Source organism: Caretta caretta, chromosome 14 (genome assembly GCF_965140235.1).
Source record: "Caretta caretta isolate rCarCar2 chromosome 14, rCarCar1.hap1, whole genome shotgun sequence".
Lineage (NCBI taxonomy): Eukaryota > Metazoa > Chordata > Testudines > Cheloniidae > Caretta > Caretta caretta.
Genome location: NC_134219.1, coordinates 42,364,117 through 42,386,990, shown reverse-complemented (window position 1 = coordinate 42,386,990; position 22,874 = coordinate 42,364,117). Strand labels below are relative to the sequence as shown.

Here is a 22,874-nt window from a genome sequence, read left to right as displayed (position 1 = left end):
GACAGCTCCCCTTTGGTGGTGCAGGCCCCGGGGAGGGGGGGCACGTGGCTCCATGCTCTGTCCTGTGCTCGCCTGCAGGCACCACCCCACACAGCTCCCATTGGCTGTGATTCCTGGCCAATGGGAGCTGCGGGGGCGGTGTCTGCAAGTCAAGGAAGCCTGTGGGACTGAGCTTCCTGGCACGCGCAGCTCCAGCCCAGCGGAGGGGGGAATGACATGCCAGTGTGTAGAGCCGCCTCCTCGCCAGCGCCGGGCTGGGCTGGAATGCAGGGGCTTTAGTGGCTGAAGCCCACAGCCCTGGGCTAAAGCGGCCCTGAAAAAAGATCTGCACTTTTGGCAGTCTGGAGATCTTTTCGCGGGAGCCCCCCTTTGCCTGCAGCCCCTAAATCCCCTCTCTTAAACCGGCCCTGAACAGGTGCAAGGCAGGGTCCCTGCCAGCCCTCATGGGGAGAGGGGAGGGAGCCCCACCCAGCCCCGCTCTACCCCCAGCCCAGATCCTATCCCATCTGCAGCTGCGCTCCACCCCCTGACCCCCACTAAGCTCCGGCTCCTGCCACAGTTCCAGTCCTCCCCCTGCTCCGCCCCCAGGTCAGTTCCTACCAAATTCCCTCTCCTCCCCCAGGCCACCTCTGCTCCTCCCCCATCCCCAGTTCTGCCCCCAGCTCCCCCTTCAGCCCAAGCACCTCTGCTGAGTCAACTGTGTAGTAATGGAAGGGGGGGCGCAGACAGCTTCCATTACTGCAAGGGGGGAGTGATCGGAAAAGTTTGGGCACCACTGGTCTTGTCTGATTTCCTGAAGAAGAGATTGAATAGAAATAATCCGTCTTACCTGTCACAGTGATGATAAACAGAAATAAACCATAAAAAAAGGAAAACACCTTACAAACATTATGTGTCTGTCTGTTTAATTTTTAGGCAAACGAGATATAGAAATCGGTAAGTGTCATTATCCACACTCTGAAAAGGATTTTTTTTTGGCGGGGGCCGAGAATTGGATCTTCATGTGGGAGTTTGTTTAAATGGTTTGGAGTTATTTGATATTAACTTTAACTTTTACAATTTTGTTGCAATACAAACGCCCTTGTTTGCTTACTTCCTTTTTATTATTATTCTTTCTTGTGGGGTTTAATGTAATTGTATATAATGTGGGGAAGTGCTAAATTGGGTAGATTTCACACCAAAATCTAATTTGAAAAACTGATAAGCAATAGAGTCACTGAGTTTAAGAGCAGAAGAGAGCCCTGGATCCTCTTCTCTGATGTCCTGAAAAGGCGGTTGATTTCTCTCAGCCTTCACTGTCATATTGATGATAAAGAGAAATAAAACATAAGGAAAGGGAAACACCTAACAAAAATATCTATTTATTTCTCTCTCATTTTTAGACAAACGAGATAAAGAAATAAGTAAGTGTCATTATCCTTCCTATGACAAGAAACTTCTTGTACCTCTTTGGATTCTAACATGGGAATTTGTGTAGCAGTGGTGGAGGTGTTTGATTTTAAATTTAACTTAACATTGCTGCAGTACGAAGCCTTTTAGTTTGCTTACTTGGTTATTATTATTATCAGTCTTTTGGGAAGATGGGGGGGGTCAACTTTAATATATCTTTATAAAACATGAGGAAAGACTAGAGAGGATGAATTTCACACTAAAAGTTAATTTGAAAAATTGATAAGCAATACAGTTAAAGAGTCTTACTGTTTAAGACCAGAAGGGATGACTGGATCCTCTAGTTCAGAGGTCTTCAGACTGTGGGGCAGGCCCCTAGGGGCACGTGGAGGAAATTCAAGTGGGCACAGGTCCACAATTAACTCTTCTGGGGGCCTGGGACTATGAGAGTTTGTGGGGCCCCCTAGGCTCTGGGGTAGGGCCAAAAATGAGGGATTCAGAGTGCAGGAGGGGGCTGTGGATTGGGGCAGGGTGAGGGCTCTGACTGGGGTTGTGGACTCTAGGGTGTGGCTGGGGATGAGGGCTTTCAGATTCAGGAGCGGGCTCCAGGCTGGCACCAAGGGGACTGGAGTGTGGGAAGGGGCTCAGGGCAGGAGGTTGGGAGTGTGGGGTCTGGGAGGGTGTTAGGGTGCAGGAGGGGGCTCAGGGCTGGGGCAGGAGGTCCCTTACCTGGGACAGCTCCCCTTTGGTGGTGCAGGCCCCGGGGAGGGGGGGCACGTGGCTCCATGCTCTGTCCTGTGCTCGCCTGCAGGCACCACCCCACACAGCTCCCATTGGCTGTGATTCCTGGCCAATGGGAGCTGCGGGGGCGGTGTCTGCAAGTCAAGGAAGCCTGTGGGACTGAGCTTCCTGGCACGCGCAGCTCCAGCCCAGCAGAGGGGAGAATGACATGCCAGCGTGTAGAGCCGCCTCCTCGCCAGCGCCGGGCTGGGCTGGAATGCAGGGGCTTTAGTGGCTGAAGCCCACAGCCCTGGGCTAAAGCGGCCCTGAAAAAAGATCTGCACTTTTGGCAGTCTGGAGATCTTTTCGCGGGAGCCCCCCTTTGCCTGCAGCCCTTAAATCCCCTCTTAAACCGGCCCTGAACAGGTGCAAGGCAGGGTCCCTGCCAGCCCTCATGGGGAGAGGGGAGGGAGCCCCACCCAGCCCCGCTCTGCCCCCAGCCCAGATCCTATCCCATCTGCAGCTGCGCTCCGCCCCCTGCCTCCCACTAAGCTCCGGCTCCTGCCACAGTTCCAGTCCTCCCCCTGCTCCGCCCCCAGGTCAGTTCCTACCAAATTCCCTCCCCTCCCCCAGGCCACCTCTGCTCCTCCCCTATCCCCAGTTCTGCCCCCAGCTCCCCCTTCAGCCCAAGCACCTCTGCTGAGTCAACTGTGCAGTAACGGAAGGGGGGGCGCAGACAGCTTCCATTACTGCAAGGGGGGAGTGATCGGAAAAGTTTGGGCACCACTGGTCTTGTCTGATTTCCTGAAGAAGAGATTGAATAGAAATAATCCGTCTTACCTGTCACAGTGATGATAAAGAGAAATAAACCATAAAAAAAGGAAAACACCTAACAAACATTATGTGTCTCTCTGTTTAATTTTTAGGCAAACGAGAAAGAGAAATTGGTAAGTGTCATTATCCACACTCTGAAAAGGATTTTTTTTTGGCGGGGGCCGAGAATTGGATCTTCATGTGGGAGTTTGTTTAAATGGTTTGGAGTTATTTGATATTAACTTTAACTTTTACAATTTTGTTGCAATACAAATGCCCTTGTTTGCTTACTTCCTTTTTATTATTATTCTTTCTTGTGGGGTTTAATGTAATTGTATATAATGTGGGGAAGTGCTAAATTGGGTAGATTTCACACCAAAATCTAATTTGAAAAACTGATAAGCAATAGAGTCACTGAGTTTAAGAGCAGAAGAGAGCCCTGGATCCTCTTCTCTGATGTCCTGAAAAGGAGGTTGATTTCTCTCAGCCTTCACTGTCATATTGATGATAAAGAGAAATAAAACATAAGGAAAGGGAAACACCTAACAAAAATATCTATTTATTTCTCTCTCATTTTTAGACAAACGAGATAAAGAAATAAGTAAGTGTCATTATCCTTCCTATGACAAGAATCTTCTTGTACCTCTTTGCATTCTAACGTGGGAATTTGTGTAGCAGTGGTGGAGGTGTTTGATTTTAAATTTAACTTAACATTGCTGCAGTACGAAGCCTTTTAGTTTGCTTACTTGGTTATTATTATTATCAGTCTTTTGGGAAGATGGGGGGGTCAACTTTAATATATCTTTATAAAACATGAGGAAAGACTAGAGAGGATGAATTTCACACTAAAAGTTAATTTGAAAAATTGATAAGCAATACAGTTAAAGAGTCTTACTGTTTAAGACCAGAAGGGATGACTGGATCCTCTAGTTCAGAGGTCTTCAGACTGTGGGGCAGGCCCCTAGGGGCACGTGGAGGAAATTCAAGTGGGCACAGGTCCACAATTAACTCTTCTGGGGGCCTGGGACTATGAGAGTTTGTGGGGCCCCCTAGGCTCTGGGGTAGGGCCAAAAATGAGGGATTCAGAGTGCAGGAGGGGGCTGTGGATTGGGGCAGGGTGAGGGCTCTGACTGGGGTTGTGGACTCTAGGGTGTGGCTGGGGATGAGGGCTTTCAGATTCAGGAGCGGGCTCCAGGCTGGCACCAAGGGGACTGGAGTGTGGGAAGGGGCTCAGGGCAGGAGGTTGGGAGTGTGGGGTCTGGGAGGGTGTTAGGGTGCAGGAGGGGGCTCAGGGCTGGGGCAGGAGGTCCCTTACCTGGGACAGCTCCCCTTTGGTGGTGCAGGCCCCGGGGAGGGGGGGCACGTGGCTCCATGCTCTGTCCTGTGCTCGCCTGCAGGCACCACCCCACACAGCTCCCATTGGCTGTGATTCCTGGCCAATGGGAGCTGCGGGGGCGGTGTCTGCAAGTCAAGGAAGCCTGTGGGACTGAGCTTCCTGGCACGCGCAGCTCCAGCCCAGCGGAGGGGGGAATGACATGCCAGTGTGTAGAGCCGCCTCCTCGCCAGCGCCGGGCTGGGCTGGAATGCAGGGGCTTTAGTGGCTGAAGCCCACAGCCCTGGGCTAAAGCGGCCCTGAAAAAAGATCTGCACTTTTGGCAGTCTGGAGATCTTTTCGCGGGAGCCCCCCTTTGCCTGCAGCCCCTAAATCCCCTCTCTTAAACCGGCCCTGAACAGGTGCAAGGCAGGGTCCCTGCCAGCCCTCATGGGGAGAGGGGAGGGAGCCCCACCCAGCCCCGCTCTACCCCCAGCCCAGATCCTATCCCATCTGCAGCTGCGCTCCACCCCCTGACCCCCACTAAGCTCCGGCTCCTGCCACAGTTCCAGTCCTCCCCCTGCTCCGCCCCCAGGTCAGTTCCTACCAAATTCCCTCTCCTCCCCCAGGCCACCTCTGCTCCTCCCCCATCCCCAGTTCTGCCCCCAGCTCCCCCTTCAGCCCAAGCACCTCTGCTGAGTCAACTGTGTAGTAATGGAAGGGGGGGCGCAGACAGCTTCCATTACTGCAAGGGGGGAGTGATCGGAAAAGTTTGGGCACCACTGGTCTTGTCTGATTTCCTGAAGAAGAGATTGAATAGAAATAATCCGTCTTACCTGTCACAGTGATGATAAACAGAAATAAACCATAAAAAAAGGAAAACACCTTACAAACATTATGTGTCTGTCTGTTTAATTTTTAGGCAAACGAGATATAGAAATCGGTAAGTGTCATTATCCACACTCTGAAAAGGATTTTTTTTTGGCGGGGGCCGAGAATTGGATCTTCATGTGGGAGTTTGTTTAAATGGTTTGGAGTTATTTGATATTAACTTTAACTTTTACAATTTTGTTGCAATACAAACGCCCTTGTTTGCTTACTTCCTTTTTATTATTATTCTTTCTTGTGGGGTTTAATGTAATTGTATATAATGTGGGGAAGTGCTAAATTGGGTAGATTTCACACCAAAATCTAATTTGAAAAACTGATAAGCAATAGAGTCACTGAGTTTAAGAGCAGAAGAGAGCCCTGGATCCTCTTCTCTGATGTCCTGAAAAGGCGGTTGATTTCTCTCAGCCTTCACTGTCATATTGATGATAAAGAGAAATAAAACATAAGGAAAGGGAAACACCTAACAAAAATATCTATTTATTTCTCTCTCATTTTTAGACAAACGAGATAAAGAAATAAGTAAGTGTCATTATCCTTCCTATGACAAGAAACTTCTTGTACCTCTTTGGATTCTAACATGGGAATTTGTGTAGCAGTGGTGGAGGTGTTTGATTTTAAATTTAACTTAACATTGCTGCAGTACGAAGCCTTTTAGTTTGCTTACTTGGTTATTATTATTATCAGTCTTTTGGGAAGATGGGGGGGGTCAACTTTAATATATCTTTATAAAACATGAGGAAAGACTAGAGAGGATGAATTTCACACTAAAAGTTAATTTGAAAAATTGATAAGCAATACAGTTAAAGAGTCTTACTGTTTAAGACCAGAAGGGATGACTGGATCCTCTAGTTCAGAGGTCTTCAGACTGTGGGGCAGGCCCCTAGGGGCACGTGGAGGAAATTCAAGTGGGCACAGGTCCACAATTAACTCTTCTGGGGGCCTGGGACTATGAGAGTTTGTGGGGCCCCCTAGGCTCTGGGGTAGGGCCAAAAATGAGGGATTCAGAGTGCAGGAGGGGGCTGTGGATTGGGGCAGGGTGAGGGCTCTGACTGGGGTTGTGGACTCTAGGGTGTGGCTGGGGATGAGGGCTTTCAGATTCAGGAGCGGGCTCCAGGCTGGCACCAAGGGGACTGGAGTGTGGGAAGGGGCTCAGGGCAGGAGGTTGGGAGTGTGGGGTCTGGGAGGGTGTTAGGGTGCAGGAGGGGGCTCAGGGCTGGGGCAGGAGGTCCCTTACCTGGGACAGCTCCCCTTTGGTGGTGCAGGCCCCGGGGAGGGGGGGCACGTGGCTCCATGCTCTGTCCTGTGCTCGCCTGCAGGCACCACCCCACACAGCTCCCATTGGCTGTGATTCCTGGCCAATGGGAGCTGCGGGGGCGGTGTCTGCAAGTCAAGGAAGCCTGTGGGACTGAGCTTCCTGGCACGCGCAGCTCCAGCCCAGCAGAGGGGAGAATGACATGCCAGCGTGTAGAGCCGCCTCCTCGCCAGCGCCGGGCTGGGCTGGAATGCAGGGGCTTTAGTGGCTGAAGCCCACAGCCCTGGGCTAAAGCGGCCCTGAAAAAAGATCTGCACTTTTGGCAGTCTGGAGATCTTTTCGCGGGAGCCCCCCTTTGCCTGCAGCCCTTAAATCCCCTCTTAAACCGGCCCTGAACAGGTGCAAGGCAGGGTCCCTGCCAGCCCTCATGGGGAGAGGGGAGGGAGCCCCACCCAGCCCCGCTCTGCCCCCAGCCCAGATCCTATCCCATCTGCAGCTGCGCTCCGCCCCCTGCCTCCCACTAAGCTCCGGCTCCTGCCACAGTTCCAGTCCTCCCCCTGCTCCGCCCCCAGGTCAGTTCCTACCAAATTCCCTCCCCTCCCCCAGGCCACCTCTGCTCCTCCCCTATCCCCAGTTCTGCCCCCAGCTCCCCCTTCAGCCCAAGCACCTCTGCTGAGTCAACTGTGCAGTAACGGAAGGGGGGGCGCAGACAGCTTCCATTACTGCAAGGGGGGAGTGATCGGAAAAGTTTGGGCACCACTGGTCTTGTCTGATTTCCTGAAGAAGAGATTGAATAGAAATAATCCGTCTTACCTGTCACAGTGATGATAAAGAGAAATAAACCATAAAAAAAGGAAAACACCTAACAAACATTATGTGTCTCTCTGTTTAATTTTTAGGCAAACGAGAAAGAGAAATTGGTAAGTGTCATTATCCACACTCTGAAAAGGATTTTTTTTTGGCGGGGGCCGAGAATTGGATCTTCATGTGGGAGTTTGTTTAAATGGTTTGGAGTTATTTGATATTAACTTTAACTTTTACAATTTTGTTGCAATACAAATGCCCTTGTTTGCTTACTTCCTTTTTATTATTATTCTTTCTTGTGGGGTTTAATGTAATTGTATATAATGTGGGGAAGTGCTAAATTGGGTAGATTTCACACCAAAATCTAATTTGAAAAACTGATAAGCAATAGAGTCACTGAGTTTAAGAGCAGAAGAGAGCCCTGGATCCTCTTCTCTGATGTCCTGAAAAGGAGGTTGATTTCTCTCAGCCTTCACTGTCATATTGATGATAAAGAGAAATAAAACATAAGGAAAGGGAAACACCTAACAAAAATATCTATTTATTTCTCTCTCATTTTTAGACAAACGAGATAAAGAAATAAGTAAGTGTCATTATCCTTCCTATGACAAGAATCTTCTTGTACCTCTTTGCATTCTAACGTGGGAATTTGTGTAGCAGTGGTGGAGGTGTTTGATTTTAAATTTAACTTAACATTGCTGCAGTACGAAGCCTTTTAGTTTGCTTACTTGGTTATTATTATTATCAGTCTTTTGGGAAGATGGGGGGGTCAACTTTAATATATCTTTATAAAACATGAGGAAAGACTAGAGAGGATGAATTTCACACTAAAAGTTAATTTGAAAAATTGATAAGCAATACAGTTAAAGAGTCTTACTGTTTAAGACCAGAAGGGATGACTGGATCCTCTAGTTCAGAGGTCTTCAGACTGTGGGGCAGGCCCCTAGGGGCACGTGGAGGAAATTCAAGTGGGCACAGGTCCACAATTAACTCTTCTGGGGGCCTGGGACTATGAGAGTTTGTGGGGCCCCCTAGGCTCTGGGGTAGGGCCAAAAATGAGGGATTCAGAGTGCAGGAGGGGGCTGTGGATTGGGGCAGGGTGAGGGCTCTGACTGGGGTTGTGGACTCTAGGGTGTGGCTGGGGATGAGGGCTTTCAGATTCAGGAGCGGGCTCCAGGCTGGCACCAAGGGGACTGGAGTGTGGGAAGGGGCTCAGGGCAGGAGGTTGGGAGTGTGGGGTCTGGGAGGGTGTTAGGGTGCAGGAGGGGGCTCAGGGCTGGGGCAGGAGGTCCCTTACCTGGGACAGCTCCCCTTTGGTGGTGCAGGCCCCGGGGAGGGGGGGCACGTGGCTCCATGCTCTGTCCTGTGCTCGCCTGCAGGCACCACCCCACACAGCTCCCATTGGCTGTGATTCCTGGCCAATGGGAGCTGCGGGGGCGGTGTCTGCAAGTCAAGGAAGCCTGTGGGACTGAGCTTCCTGGCACGCGCAGCTCCAGCCCAGCGGAGGGGGGAATGACATGCCAGTGTGTAGAGCCGCCTCCTCGCCAGCGCCGGGCTGGGCTGGAATGCAGGGGCTTTAGTGGCTGAAGCCCACAGCCCTGGGCTAAAGCGGCCCTGAAAAAAGATCTGCACTTTTGGCAGTCTGGAGATCTTTTCGCGGGAGCCCCCCTTTGCCTGCAGCCCCTAAATCCCCTCTCTTAAACCGGCCCTGAACAGGTGCAAGGCAGGGTCCCTGCCAGCCCTCATGGGGAGAGGGGAGGGAGCCCCACCCAGCCCCGCTCTACCCCCAGCCCAGATCCTATCCCATCTGCAGCTGCGCTCCACCCCCTGACCCCCACTAAGCTCCGGCTCCTGCCACAGTTCCAGTCCTCCCCCTGCTCCGCCCCCAGGTCAGTTCCTACCAAATTCCCTCTCCTCCCCCAGGCCACCTCTGCTCCTCCCCCATCCCCAGTTCTGCCCCCAGCTCCCCCTTCAGCCCAAGCACCTCTGCTGAGTCAACTGTGTAGTAATGGAAGGGGGGGCGCAGACAGCTTCCATTACTGCAAGGGGGGAGTGATCGGAAAAGTTTGGGCACCACTGGTCTTGTCTGATTTCCTGAAGAAGAGATTGAATAGAAATAATCCGTCTTACCTGTCACAGTGATGATAAACAGAAATAAACCATAAAAAAAGGAAAACACCTTACAAACATTATGTGTCTGTCTGTTTAATTTTTAGGCAAACGAGATATAGAAATCGGTAAGTGTCATTATCCACACTCTGAAAAGGATTTTTTTTTGGCGGGGGCCGAGAATTGGATCTTCATGTGGGAGTTTGTTTAAATGGTTTGGAGTTATTTGATATTAACTTTAACTTTTACAATTTTGTTGCAATACAAACGCCCTTGTTTGCTTACTTCCTTTTTATTATTATTCTTTCTTGTGGGGTTTAATGTAATTGTATATAATGTGGGGAAGTGCTAAATTGGGTAGATTTCACACCAAAATCTAATTTGAAAAACTGATAAGCAATAGAGTCACTGAGTTTAAGAGCAGAAGAGAGCCCTGGATCCTCTTCTCTGATGTCCTGAAAAGGCGGTTGATTTCTCTCAGCCTTCACTGTCATATTGATGATAAAGAGAAATAAAACATAAGGAAAGGGAAACACCTAACAAAAATATCTATTTATTTCTCTCTCATTTTTAGACAAACGAGATAAAGAAATAAGTAAGTGTCATTATCCTTCCTATGACAAGAATCTTCTTGTACCTCTTTGCATTCTAACGTGGGAATTTGTGTAGCAGTGGTGGAGGTGTTTGATTTTAAATTTAACTTAACATTGCTGCAGTACGAAGCCTTTTAGTTTGCTTACTTGGTTATTATTATTATCAGTCTTTTGGGAAGATGGGGGGGTCAACTTTAATATATCTTTATAAAACATGAGGAAAGACTAGAGAGGATGAATTTCACACTAAAAGTTAATTTGAAAAATTGATAAGCAATACAGTTAAAGAGTCTTACTGTTTAAGACCAGAAGGGATGACTGGATCCTCTAGTTCAGAGGTCTTCAGACTGTGGGGCAGGCCCCTAGGGGCACGTGGAGGAAATTCAAGTGGGCACAGGTCCACAATTAACTCTTCTGGGGGCCTGGGACTATGAGAGTTTGTGGGGCCCCCTAGGCTCTGGGGTAGGGCCAAAAATGAGGGATTCAGAGTGCAGGAGGGGGCTGTGGATTGGGGCAGGGTGAGGGCTCTGACTGGGGTTGTGGACTCTAGGGTGTGGCTGGGGATGAGGGCTTTCAGATTCAGGAGCGGGCTCCAGGCTGGCACCAAGGGGACTGGAGTGTGGGAAGGGGCTCAGGGCAGGAGGTTGGGAGTGTGGGGTCTGGGAGGGTGTTAGGGTGCAGGAGGGGGCTCAGGGCTGGGGCAGGAGGTCCCTTACCTGGGACAGCTCCCCTTTGGTGGTGCAGGCCCCGGGGAGGGGGGGCACGTGGCTCCATGCTCTGTCCTGTGCTCGCCTGCAGGCACCACCCCACACAGCTCCCATTGGCTGTGATTCCTGGCCAATGGGAGCTGCGGGGGCGGTGTCTGCAAGTCAAGGAAGCCTGTGGGACTGAGCTTCCTGGCACGCGCAGCTCCAGCCCAGCGGAGGGGGGAATGACATGCCAGTGTGTAGAGCCGCCTCCTCGCCAGCGCCGGGCTGGGCTGGAATGCAGGGGCTTTAGTGGCTGAAGCCCACAGCCCTGGGCTAAAGCGGCCCTGAAAAAAGATCTGCACTTTTGGCAGTCTGGAGATCTTTTCGCGGGAGCCCCCCTTTGCCTGCAGCCCCTAAATCCCCTCTCTTAAACCGGCCCTGAACAGGTGCAAGGCAGGGTCCCTGCCAGCCCTCATGGGGAGAGGGGAGGGAGCCCCACCCAGCCCCGCTCTACCCCCAGCCCAGATCCTATCCCATCTGCAGCTGCGCTCCACCCCCTGACCCCCACTAAGCTCCGGCTCCTGCCACAGTTCCAGTCCTCCCCCTGCTCCGCCCCCAGGTCAGTTCCTACCAAATTCCCTCTCCTCCCCCAGGCCACCTCTGCTCCTCCCCCATCCCCAGTTCTGCCCCCAGCTCCCCCTTCAGCCCAAGCACCTCTGCTGAGTCAACTGTGTAGTAATGGAAGGGGGGGCGCAGACAGCTTCCATTACTGCAAGGGGGGAGTGATCGGAAAAGTTTGGGCACCACTGGTCTTGTCTGATTTCCTGAAGAAGAGATTGAATAGAAATAATCCGTCTTACCTGTCACAGTGATGATAAACAGAAATAAACCATAAAAAAAGGAAAACACCTTACAAACATTATGTGTCTGTCTGTTTAATTTTTAGGCAAACGAGATATAGAAATCGGTAAGTGTCATTATCCACACTCTGAAAAGGATTTTTTTTTGGCGGGGGCCGAGAATTGGATCTTCATGTGGGAGTTTGTTTAAATGGTTTGGAGTTATTTGATATTAACTTTAACTTTTACAATTTTGTTGCAATACAAACGCCCTTGTTTGCTTACTTCCTTTTTATTATTATTCTTTCTTGTGGGGTTTAATGTAATTGTATATAATGTGGGGAAGTGCTAAATTGGGTAGATTTCACACCAAAATCTAATTTGAAAAACTGATAAGCAATAGAGTCACTGAGTTTAAGAGCAGAAGAGAGCCCTGGATCCTCTTCTCTGATGTCCTGAAAAGGCGGTTGATTTCTCTCAGCCTTCACTGTCATATTGATGATAAAGAGAAATAAAACATAAGGAAAGGGAAACACCTAACAAAAATATCTATTTATTTCTCTCTCATTTTTAGACAAACGAGATAAAGAAATAAGTAAGTGTCATTATCCTTCCTATGACAAGAAACTTCTTGTACCTCTTTGGATTCTAACATGGGAATTTGTGTAGCAGTGGTGGAGGTGTTTGATTTTAAATTTAACTTAACATTGCTGCAGTACGAAGCCTTTTAGTTTGCTTACTTGGTTATTATTATTATCAGTCTTTTGGGAAGATGGGGGGGGTCAACTTTAATATATCTTTATAAAACATGAGGAAAGACTAGAGAGGATGAATTTCACACTAAAAGTTAATTTGAAAAATTGATAAGCAATACAGTTAAAGAGTCTTACTGTTTAAGACCAGAAGGGATGACTGGATCCTCTAGTTCAGAGGTCTTCAGACTGTGGGGCAGGCCCCTAGGGGCACGTGGAGGAAATTCAAGTGGGCACAGGTCCACAATTAACTCTTCTGGGGGCCTGGGACTATGAGAGTTTGTGGGGCCCCCTAGGCTCTGGGGTAGGGCCAAAAATGAGGGATTCAGAGTGCAGGAGGGGGCTGTGGATTGGGGCAGGGTGAGGGCTCTGACTGGGGTTGTGGACTCTAGGGTGTGGCTGGGGATGAGGGCTTTCAGATTCAGGAGCGGGCTCCAGGCTGGCACCAAGGGGACTGGAGTGTGGGAAGGGGCTCAGGGCAGGAGGTTGGGAGTGTGGGGTCTGGGAGGGTGTTAGGGTGCAGGAGGGGGCTCAGGGCTGGGGCAGGAGGTCCCTTACCTGGGACAGCTCCCCTTTGGTGGTGCAGGCCCCGGGGAGGGGGGGCACGTGGCTCCATGCTCTGTCCTGTGCTCGCCTGCAGGCACCACCCCACACAGCTCCCATTGGCTGTGATTCCTGGCCAATGGGAGCTGCGGGGGCGGTGTCTGCAAGTCAAGGAAGCCTGTGGGACTGAGCTTCCTGGCACGCGCAGCTCCAGCCCAGCAGAGGGGAGAATGACATGCCAGCGTGTAGAGCCGCCTCCTCGCCAGCGCCGGGCTGGGCTGGAATGCAGGGGCTTTAGTGGCTGAAGCCCACAGCCCTGGGCTAAAGCGGCCCTGAAAAAAGATCTGCACTTTTGGCAGTCTGGAGATCTTTTCGCGGGAGCCCCCCTTTGCCTGCAGCCCTTAAATCCCCTCTTAAACCGGCCCTGAACAGGTGCAAGGCAGGGTCCCTGCCAGCCCTCATGGGGAGAGGGGAGGGAGCCCCACCCAGCCCCGCTCTGCCCCCAGCCCAGATCCTATCCCATCTGCAGCTGCGCTCCGCCCCCTGCCTCCCACTAAGCTCCGGCTCCTGCCACAGTTCCAGTCCTCCCCCTGCTCCGCCCCCAGGTCAGTTCCTACCAAATTCCCTCCCCTCCCCCAGGCCACCTCTGCTCCTCCCCTATCCCCAGTTCTGCCCCCAGCTCCCCCTTCAGCCCAAGCACCTCTGCTGAGTCAACTGTGCAGTAACGGAAGGGGGGGCGCAGACAGCTTCCATTACTGCAAGGGGGGAGTGATCGGAAAAGTTTGGGCACCACTGGTCTTGTCTGATTTCCTGAAGAAGAGATTGAATAGAAATAATCCGTCTTACCTGTCACAGTGATGATAAAGAGAAATAAACCATAAAAAAAGGAAAACACCTAACAAACATTATGTGTCTCTCTGTTTAATTTTTAGGCAAACGAGAAAGAGAAATTGGTAAGTGTCATTATCCACACTCTGAAAAGGATTTTTTTTTGGCGGGGGCCGAGAATTGGATCTTCATGTGGGAGTTTGTTTAAATGGTTTGGAGTTATTTGATATTAACTTTAACTTTTACAATTTTGTTGCAATACAAATGCCCTTGTTTGCTTACTTCCTTTTTATTATTATTCTTTCTTGTGGGGTTTAATGTAATTGTATATAATGTGGGGAAGTGCTAAATTGGGTAGATTTCACACCAAAATCTAATTTGAAAAACTGATAAGCAATAGAGTCACTGAGTTTAAGAGCAGAAGAGAGCCCTGGATCCTCTTCTCTGATGTCCTGAAAAGGAGGTTGATTTCTCTCAGCCTTCACTGTCATATTGATGATAAAGAGAAATAAAACATAAGGAAAGGGAAACACCTAACAAAAATATCTATTTATTTCTCTCTCATTTTTAGACAAACGAGATAAAGAAATAAGTAAGTGTCATTATCCTTCCTATGACAAGAAACTTCTTGTACCTCTTTGGATTCTAACATGGGAATTTGTGTAGCAGTGGTGGAGGTGTTTGATTTTAAATTTAACTTAACATTGCTGCAGTACGAAGCCTTTTAGTTTGCTTACTTGGTTATTATTATCAGTCTTTTGGGAAGATGCGGGGGTCAACTTTAATATATCTTTATAAAACATGGGGAAAGACTAGAGAGGATGAATTTCACACTAAAAGTTAATTTGAAAAATTGATAAGCAATACAGTTAAAGAGTCTTACTGTTTAAGACCAGAAGGGATGACTGGATCCTCTAGTTCAGAGGTCTTCAGACTGTGGGGCAGGCCCCTAGGGGCACGTGGAGGAAATTCAAGTGGGCACAGGTCCACAATTAACTCTTCTGGGGGCCTGGGACTATGAGAGTTTGTGGGGCCCCCTAGGCTCTGGGGTAGGGCCAAAAATGAGGGATTCAGAGTGCAGGAGGGGGCTGTGGATTGGGGCAGGGTGAGGGCTCTGACTGGGGTTGTGGACTCTAGGGTGTGGCTGGGGATGAGGGCTTTCAGATTCAGGAGCAGGCTCCAGGCTGGCACCAAGGGGACTGGAGTGTGGGAAGGGGCTCAGGGCAGGAGGTTGGGAGTGTGGGGTCTGGGAGGGTGTTAGGGTGCAGGAGGGGGCTCAGGGCTGGGGCAGGAGGTCCCTTACTGGGACAGCTCCCCTTTGGTGGTGCAGGCCCCGGGGAGGGGGGGCACGTGGCTCCATGCTCTGTCCTGTGCTCGCCTGCAGGCACCACCCCACACAGCTCCCATTGGCTGTGATTCCTGGCCAATGGGAGCTGCGGGGGCGGTGTCTGCAAGTCAAGGAAGCCTGTGGGACTGAGCTTCCTGGCACGCGCAGCTCCAGCCCAGCAGAGGGGAGAATGACATGCCAGCGTGTAGAGCCGCCTCCTCGCCAGCGCCGGGCTGGGCTGGAATGCAGGGGCTTTAGTGGCTGAAGCCCACAGCCCTGGGCTAAAGCGGCCCTGAAAAAAGATCTGCACTTTTGGCAGTCTGGAGATCTTTTTGCGGGAGCCCCCCTTTGCCTGCAGCCCCTAAATCCCCTCTTAAACCGGCCCTGAACAGGTGCAAGGCAGGGTCCCTGCCAGCCCTCATGGGGAGAGGGGAGGGAGCCCCACCCAGCCCCGCTCTGCCCCCAGCCCAGATCCTATCCCATCTGCAGCTGCGCTCCGCCCCCTGCCTCCCACTAAGCTCCGGCTCCTGCCACAGTTCCAGTCCTCCCCCTGCTCCGCCCCCAGGTCAGTTCCTACCAAATTCCCTCCCCTCCCCCAGGCCACCTCTGCTCCTCCCCTATCCCCAGTTCTGCCCCCAGCTCCCCCTTCAGCCCAAGCACCTCTGCTGAGTCAACTGTGCAGTAACGGAAGGGGGGGCGCAGACAGCTTCCATTACTGCAAGGGGGGAGTGATCGGAAAAGTTTGGGCACCACTGGTCTTGTCTGATTTCCTGAAGAAGAGATTGAATAGAAATAATCCGTCTTACCTGTCGCAGTGATGATAAAGAGAAATAAACCATAAAAAAAGGAAAACACCTAACAAACATTATGTGTCTCTCTGTTTAATTTTTAGGCAAACGAGAAAGAGAAATTGGTAAGTGTCATTATCCACACTCTGAAAAGGATTTTTTTTTGGCGGGGGCCGAGAATTGGATCTTCATGTGGGAGTTTGTTTAAATGGTTTGGAGTTATTTGATATTAACTTTAACTTTTACAATTTTGTTGCAATACAAATGCCCTTGTTTGCTTACTTCCTTTTTATTATTATTCTTTCTTGTGGGGTTTAATGTAATTGTATATAATGTGGGGAAGTGCTAAATTGGGTAGATTTCACACCAAAATCTAATTTGAAAAACTGATAAGCAATAGAGTCACTGAGTTTAAGAGCAGAAGAGAGCCCTGGATCCTCTTCTCTGATGTCCTGAAAAGGAGGTTGATTTCTCTCAGCCTTCACTGTCATATTGATGATAAAGAGAAATAAAACATAAGGAAAGGGAAACACCTAACAAAAATATCTATTTATTTCTCTCTCATTTTTAGACAAACGAGATAAAGAAATAAGTAAGTGTCATTATCCTTCCTATGACAAGAATCTTCTTGTACCTCTTTGCATTCTAACGTGGGAATTTGTGTAGCAGTGGTGGAGGTGTTTGATTTTAAATTTAACTTAACATTGCTGCAGTACGAAGCCTTTTAGTTTGCTTACTTGGTTATTATTATTATCAGTCTTTTGGGAAGATGGGGGGGTCAACTTTAATATATCTTTATAAAACATGAGGAAAGACTAGAGAGGATGAATTTCACACTAAAAGTTAATTTGAAAAATTGATAAGCAATACAGTTAAAGAGTCTTACTGTTTAAGACCAGAAGGGATGACTGGATCCTCTAGTTCAGAGGTCTTCAGACTGTGGGGCAGGCCCCTAGGGGCACGTGGAGGAAATTCAAGTGGGCACAGGTCCACAATTAACTCTTCTGGGGGCCTGGGACTATGAGAGTTTGTGGGGCCCCCTAGGCTCTGGGGTAGGGCCAAAAATGAGGGATTCAGAGTGCAGGAGGGGGCTGTGGATTGGGGCAGGGTGAGGGCTCTGACTGGGGTTGTGGACTCTAGGGTGTGGCTGGGGATGAGGGCTTTCAGATTCAGGAGCGGGCTCCAGGCTGGCACCAAGGGGACTGGAGTGTGGGAAGGGGCTCAGGGCAGGAGGTTGGGAGTGTGGGGTCTGGGAGGGTGTTAGGGTGCAGGAGGGGGCTCAGGGCTGGGGCAGGAGGTCCCTTACCTGGGACAGCTCCCCTTTGGTGGTGCAGGCCCCGGGGAGGGGGGGCACGTGGCTCCATGCTCTGTCCTGTGCTCGCCTGCAGGCACCACCCCACACAGCTCCCATTGGCTGTGATTCCTGGCCAATGGGAGCTGCGGGGGCGGTGTCTGCAAGTCAAGGAAGCCTGTGGGACTGAGCTTCCTGGCACGCGCAGCTCCAGCCCAGCAGAGGGGAGAATGACATGCCAGCGTGTAGAGCCGCCTCCTCGCCAGCGCCGGGCTGGGCTGGAATGCAGGGGCTTTAGTGGCTGAAGCCCACAGCCCTGGGCTAAAGCGGCCCTGAAAAAAGATCTGCACTTTTGGCAGTCTGGAGATCTTTTCGCGGGAGCCCCCCTTTGCCTGCAGCCCCTAAATCCCCTCTCTTAAACCGGCCCTGAACAGGTGCAAGGCAGGATCCCTGCCAGCCCCCAAGGGGAGAGGGGAGGGAGCCCCACCCAGCCCCGCTCTGCCCCCAGCCCAGATCCTATCTCATCTGCAGCTGCGCTCCGCCCCCTGCCTCCCACTAAGCTCCGGCTCCTGCCACAGTTCCAGTCCTCCCCCTGCTCCGCCCCCAGGTCAGTTCCTACCAAATTCCCTCCCCTCCCCCAGGCCACCTCTGCTCCTCCCCTATCCCCAGTTCTGCCCCCAGCTCCCCCTTCAGCCCAAGCACCTCTGCTGAGTCAACTGTGCAGTAACGGAAGGGGGGGCGCAGACAGCTTCCATTACTGCAAGGGGGGAGTGATCGGAAAAGTTTGGGCACCACTGGTCTTGTCTGATTTCCTGAAGAAGAGATTGAATAGAAATAATCCGTCTTACCTGTCACAGTGATGATAAAGAGAAATAAACCATAAAAAAAGGAAAACACCTAACAAACATTATGTGTCTCTCTGTTTAATTTTTAGGCAAACGAGATAGAGAAATTGGTAAGTGTCATTATCCACACTCTGAAAAGGATTTTTTTTTTTGTAATTGGATCTTCATGGGGCAGTTTGTTAAAATGTTGTGGAGTTCACTGTAAAATTTAACTTCTACAATTGTGTTGTAATATGAAACCTTTTTTTGTTTACTTGCTTTTTATTATTATTATTTTGTGGAAGGGTTAGTGTGATTGTATAAAATGTGGGGAACCACTAAAGTGGAGAGATTTCATACCAAAAGCTAATTTGAAAAACTGAGATGTAATAGAGTCACATGTGTGTGAGACCAGAAGGGACCACTGGATCCTCTTGTCTGATGTCCTGAAGAAGATGTTGATTTCTCTCAGTTTTTACTGTCGTATCGATGATAAAGACAAATAAAACATAAGAAAAGGGAAATGCCTAAAAAAATTCGATTTATTTCTCTTTCCTTTTCAGAGAAACGAGATAACGAGATAAGTAAGTATCATTATCTTTCCTCTAAAATGAAACTTTTTGTACCATTTTGGAGACTCATGTGGCTGTTTGTTTAATTGTGGTGGGGTTGTTTGCTTTTAAATTTAAATTTTAAAATTGTTGCAATAGGAAACCTTTTTAGTTATTTGTTTGCTTTTTTATCAGCATCATCCTCATCATTCTTTTGAGGTTTGTTTGTTCATGTAACTTTATAAAACGTGGGGAAAGACTAAACTGGATGAATTTCACACCAAAAGCTAATTTGAAAAATTGATAAGCAATACAGTAGTAAAGTAGGTATTGGCCAAAAAACTATGGCCCAGGAGGAATTGTGTGAAGGCCCTGGTGGACTATCAGCACCTGAGATGATTATCTTCCCTCCACACTGCAGAGTAGGCATGTAACCAACCTGAAGTAAAGTGATACCTGGGCTCTAGCTTCTACCCAAAGTCTTGCCAGCTAACCTGGGTGCAAAGCACCACCAAACTTGAGTCAGAGCTTTTGTGCTTGTGCATTAAACAGGTTGGGGCAACGGCCAGGTAAGATTCTGGACTAACCCTGCAGTGAAGATCCACCCTGGGAGAGAGACACTCATGCAGTCCAGTGGAGGTTCTGATGAACGAATAACTTTCTTTTTCCCTCAGTGTATTAGTTTGTACAATATTGAATCATGCAATACGTGTTCAGATCTGCTCTCCTCTCTAATTATGTTGCTGGTTTTAGGGTGGAGAAGATCCGTGGCACCTATAGAAGAAGGTAATTAAAGATCATATTTTATCAATGTCCAAATATCTGTTCCCATGAGGCAATGTGCCTCATTTTCTTTGTATATGGGAGTGGATGTGATTGTTCAGGGCAGATCTCCCCAGAACCCTTCATTTCACGGCGCATCACAAGGTGAGGTGAGGTTTGTGCCTATGTCCTACCACACCATACTGAATCCATAGCATATTGAATCTATGCTTCCTGCCCCTCCACCGCTCGCATGTGCACTGTACCCTGCAGAGATCTGTGACAGCCGCTGCCACCCCTTGTACGGAACCAGTGGGACATGCACCTCCACAGCCACTTCTCCAGGGGGAGTTTGTTCTGTCTCCCCGTGCTGATGTCCGATCTCCAGTGTCCCTTTGTTTCTTCCTTCATCTTTTCCCCCATGAAGAAAGCCAGGAGCTCTGCAGTGACCCCACACTGACTGGGTGAGCAGGGACTGTGTCTGTGTGAGACCCTTGCTCCTGTCTCAAGCAGAGGAACTGAGCCTTGATCACAGACAGGGGCTCCCCTGGCTCCATTATACAGGTCTGGGAAGCTCCTGTGATCACCGCTGGGAGCTTGTGTCTTTTCTCCTCTCTCCATCCACCATGACCCCAGCATGGTCCCGTCTCTGGTAAACAGGACGTCAAGTCAGCCTCCCCATTACTGGCATGACCCGCCCCCTCTTTCCACCAGCCACCTATTCCGTACCTCCTCCCTAGTGGCGGATTTGCCACTGGGCCAATGTGGCCTGTGCCCAGGAGCCCCAGAAAAATGGGCGCCTCTGTGCCCCAACCCGCTCTGCCTGCCCAGTGCTCCTGCCAGAGAGTGGGGTCAGGGCTCGGGGGGCTTGCCCCACTCCATCCGCCCAGAACTCCAGCCAGAGAATGGCGTCGGGGTGCGGGGTCTTGCCCTGCTCTGCAGCTGGAGCACCAGGTGGGCAGAGCAGGGCACGCCCCTGCACCCCGGCCCCATTTCCCCAGCAGGAGTGTGGGGAGGGGGGGTTCTGCAGGCAGAAGGGGTAGGAAGGGGCCTTCACTTGCTGCGGCCCAGGGCCTCACAAAACCTTAATCTGTCCTGGCCCCCTGACACTTGTAGCTTCCACCATGAACCCCCTTCCCTTGTTTAGCCCCCTTACTCCCTGCCCCAGGCTAATGTACTTGCGTGCTGCGACTGCTGCTGAGCAGTGACATTCTGGGCAGGTTCAATCCTGGTACCGTGTGGCCTGTTGCTGTCCGAGCTGTGACATTTCAGAGCAGTCCAGGTGCAGTGGGGAGGCCCCATAGCAAAGTCCAGCACAGGGGCAGCTGGGCCACAGTGAGATTGAAGGTGGGGTGGGGGGAAGCGCTGTCAATATTCACTGAGTTGTACCATCTGCTGGGGCTGCCAGAGTCTCTAGTCTCCTCCCCGGGCAGAGGTGGGGGCAGGAGGGGAAAGATTCTGAGTCCCAGGCCTGGCCCATCTGCTCCTTTCACCGTCACTGACCCGTCTCTGTCAGGGGAGTGACTCTCCCCAGCCCGGTGCTGAGATCTCTGAGGTGACGATGGGTAAATCCTGGAGGAAGGAGATTCCCTGAGTCACTCCCCAGCTGGGGCAGATTCTGTCACTGACGCCATCAAACCCTCCCCCAGGGCCGAGCTCTGCCCCTCACGCTCTGATTCTCTCTCCCCAGCGAATGTGACTCTGGATCCAGACACGGCTCATCCCCAACTCGTCCTGTCTAAGGGTGGGAAAAGTGTGAGATGGGGAAACACGCGGCAGCGACTGCCCGACGACCCTGAGAGATTTGACACTGTGCCCTGGGTGCTGGGCTGTGAGGGATTCACCGCGGGGAGACATTGCTGGGAGGTGGAGGTGGGGGGTGGGGGATACTGGGCCGTGGGGGTGGCCAGAGAGTCTGTGGCGAGGAAGGGAGGGATCAGCCGTAGCCCTGAGGGGGGGATCTGGGCAGTGGAGTGGGACTGGGATCAGTTCCGGGCTCTCACCTCCCCTGCGACCCCCCTGCCCCTGAGCCGGGTCCCCAGCAGGATCCGGGTTTGTCTGGACTGTGGCCGGGGCCAGGTGACATTTATCGATGCTGGTGACGAGGCCCCGATCTTCACTTTCCCGCCGGGCTCCGTCCCTGGGGAGAGAATCCGCCCCTGGCTCTGGGTGGGGCCGGGATCCCGGCTCCGACTGCGTCCCTTTGACCCACAGCACAGGGGGGAACCGGAAATCAGCCTCTCTAGCCTCACGGACCCCCTGTCTCTATGACCTTGGAGGACTCCCATCTACCCAGCCCCTGCCCCCTCATCTCTATGGCCCCTGGAAGCTCCTCCCCCTCCCTCCCTGCAGCCCCAGGAGGCAGAGGGGGAGGGGAAGGAACCCCTGGGGCTGCAGGAGGGGCAGAGGGGCCCTGAGGGGCAGAGGCGGGGGCTGGGCAGGGGGCAGAACTAACAGCCGGGCTGGGGACAGGCAGAGGTGGGGGCTGGGCAGGGACCCAGCCTGAATCAATCAGGGTTTTGGGAGAAGCTGGAAGCTCTGCAGCAGCTGGGCGCATTTTGTGCAGATCTGTGGGATTAGATCGCGCTGGGGCAGCAAGAGGGGAAGGCAGAAAATCAGGGGAAAGAAGGGAGCAGCCAAGGGGGTTGATCTGTGGGAGGGAGGGGAGGAGAGTGGGAAAGACACAGGAAAATAATCAGGGATCACAAGTGAGGGCTAGAAAAATGCTGAGTAGAGAAGGAGAGTATGAAAGAAAAGGGAGAAGGAAAGGGAACCTGAGAGGGACAGAGGGATTTATGATGTGTTACTGAAAGTGAGACTGTAACTCATTAATTCCCTATATTAATTCCTGGGCATTGGTGCTATTTTAGTGCCATTAAGCAAACTGCTCTGAGTAGCTGTGGATCTCCTTACAATATGCTGTGGTCATTAAACTCTGTCTTAGCTCCTTTTACTTTCCTGCTTTCCACCTACTTATTGTAAAATAAAAACACTACAAACAATTCTTGTTTCCTTCACCTTCATGTCCCAGCCATAATTGTTGTGGGCAGCTCAAGAACGTGAGGTCCAACCTCAGGGCAGTTACAAAGCAGGGCACAAACCCCCCACTGGTTGTCTGTTCTGTATTTAGATTTCACTCACCAGGTATCAACCGTGAACCCCTCAAGCACTAAAACAGCCTTAACACGGGTGGCGGGTGAAGCTTCCCCTGGGGGAGGCTAGTTCCCTGTCCCACCTCTTGCAACCCCATTCCACCCCCGTGCCCCCCCAGGCCCTGTCCCCACTTCACCGCAGGCCCTGCCCGGCCACCACCATTCACTGCATCACTCTCCTGCCCATGTGAGGGCAGCGTTGATAAGGGATGCGGCAAGGGGGGAGGGCTCTTGACGTGGAGGAGGGGTGAGGAAGGATGCAGAGCAGGTTGGGGGTCTTGCGGGCAGGGGATGAGTGAGAGGAGGGACACAGCAACGTGGGGATCTCACGGGATGATGGAGTAGAGGAGGGACATGAGTGAGGTATGGGGAGTCTCACGGGCAAGGAGATGGAGGAGAGGAGGGACACAGTGAGTGATGGGTAGAGGCATCTTGTGGGTAGGGGGGTGGATGAGAGGAGGGACAGGGTGCGCTGGGCAGTCTTGCGGGGAGGGTGGAGGAGAGGAGGGACACAGTGACCCGTGGGCTGGGAGATCTTGCAGGGGCTGGGGGATGAGGAGGGATGGGGCAAGTGGCAGTTGGCGGGGGGATTTTGTTGGGGGGGTGAAGGAAAGGAGGGTCATGGAGAGCAGTGGGGGAAGGATC

General features: G+C 51.3%; 2 long non-coding RNA genes across 2 annotated transcripts; one reads left to right on the top strand and one right to left on the bottom strand.

The window, feature by feature from the left end:
• The first annotated feature begins 17,810 nt into the window (after positions 1-17,810).
• LOC142069273 (uncharacterized) lies at positions 17,811-19,144 on the top strand. Its single transcript, XR_012665046.1, has 3 exons — positions 17,811-17,895; positions 18,328-18,348; positions 19,069-19,144. It is a non-coding gene; the product is annotated as an uncharacterized LOC142069273 (long non-coding RNA).
• LOC142069278 (uncharacterized) lies at positions 17,848-20,928 on the bottom strand. Its single transcript, XR_012665052.1, has 2 exons — positions 20,256-20,928; positions 17,848-19,726 (listed from the first exon to the last, which is right to left on the bottom strand). It is a non-coding gene; the product is annotated as an uncharacterized LOC142069278 (long non-coding RNA).
• Positions 20,929-22,874: the final 1,946 nt, after the last annotated feature.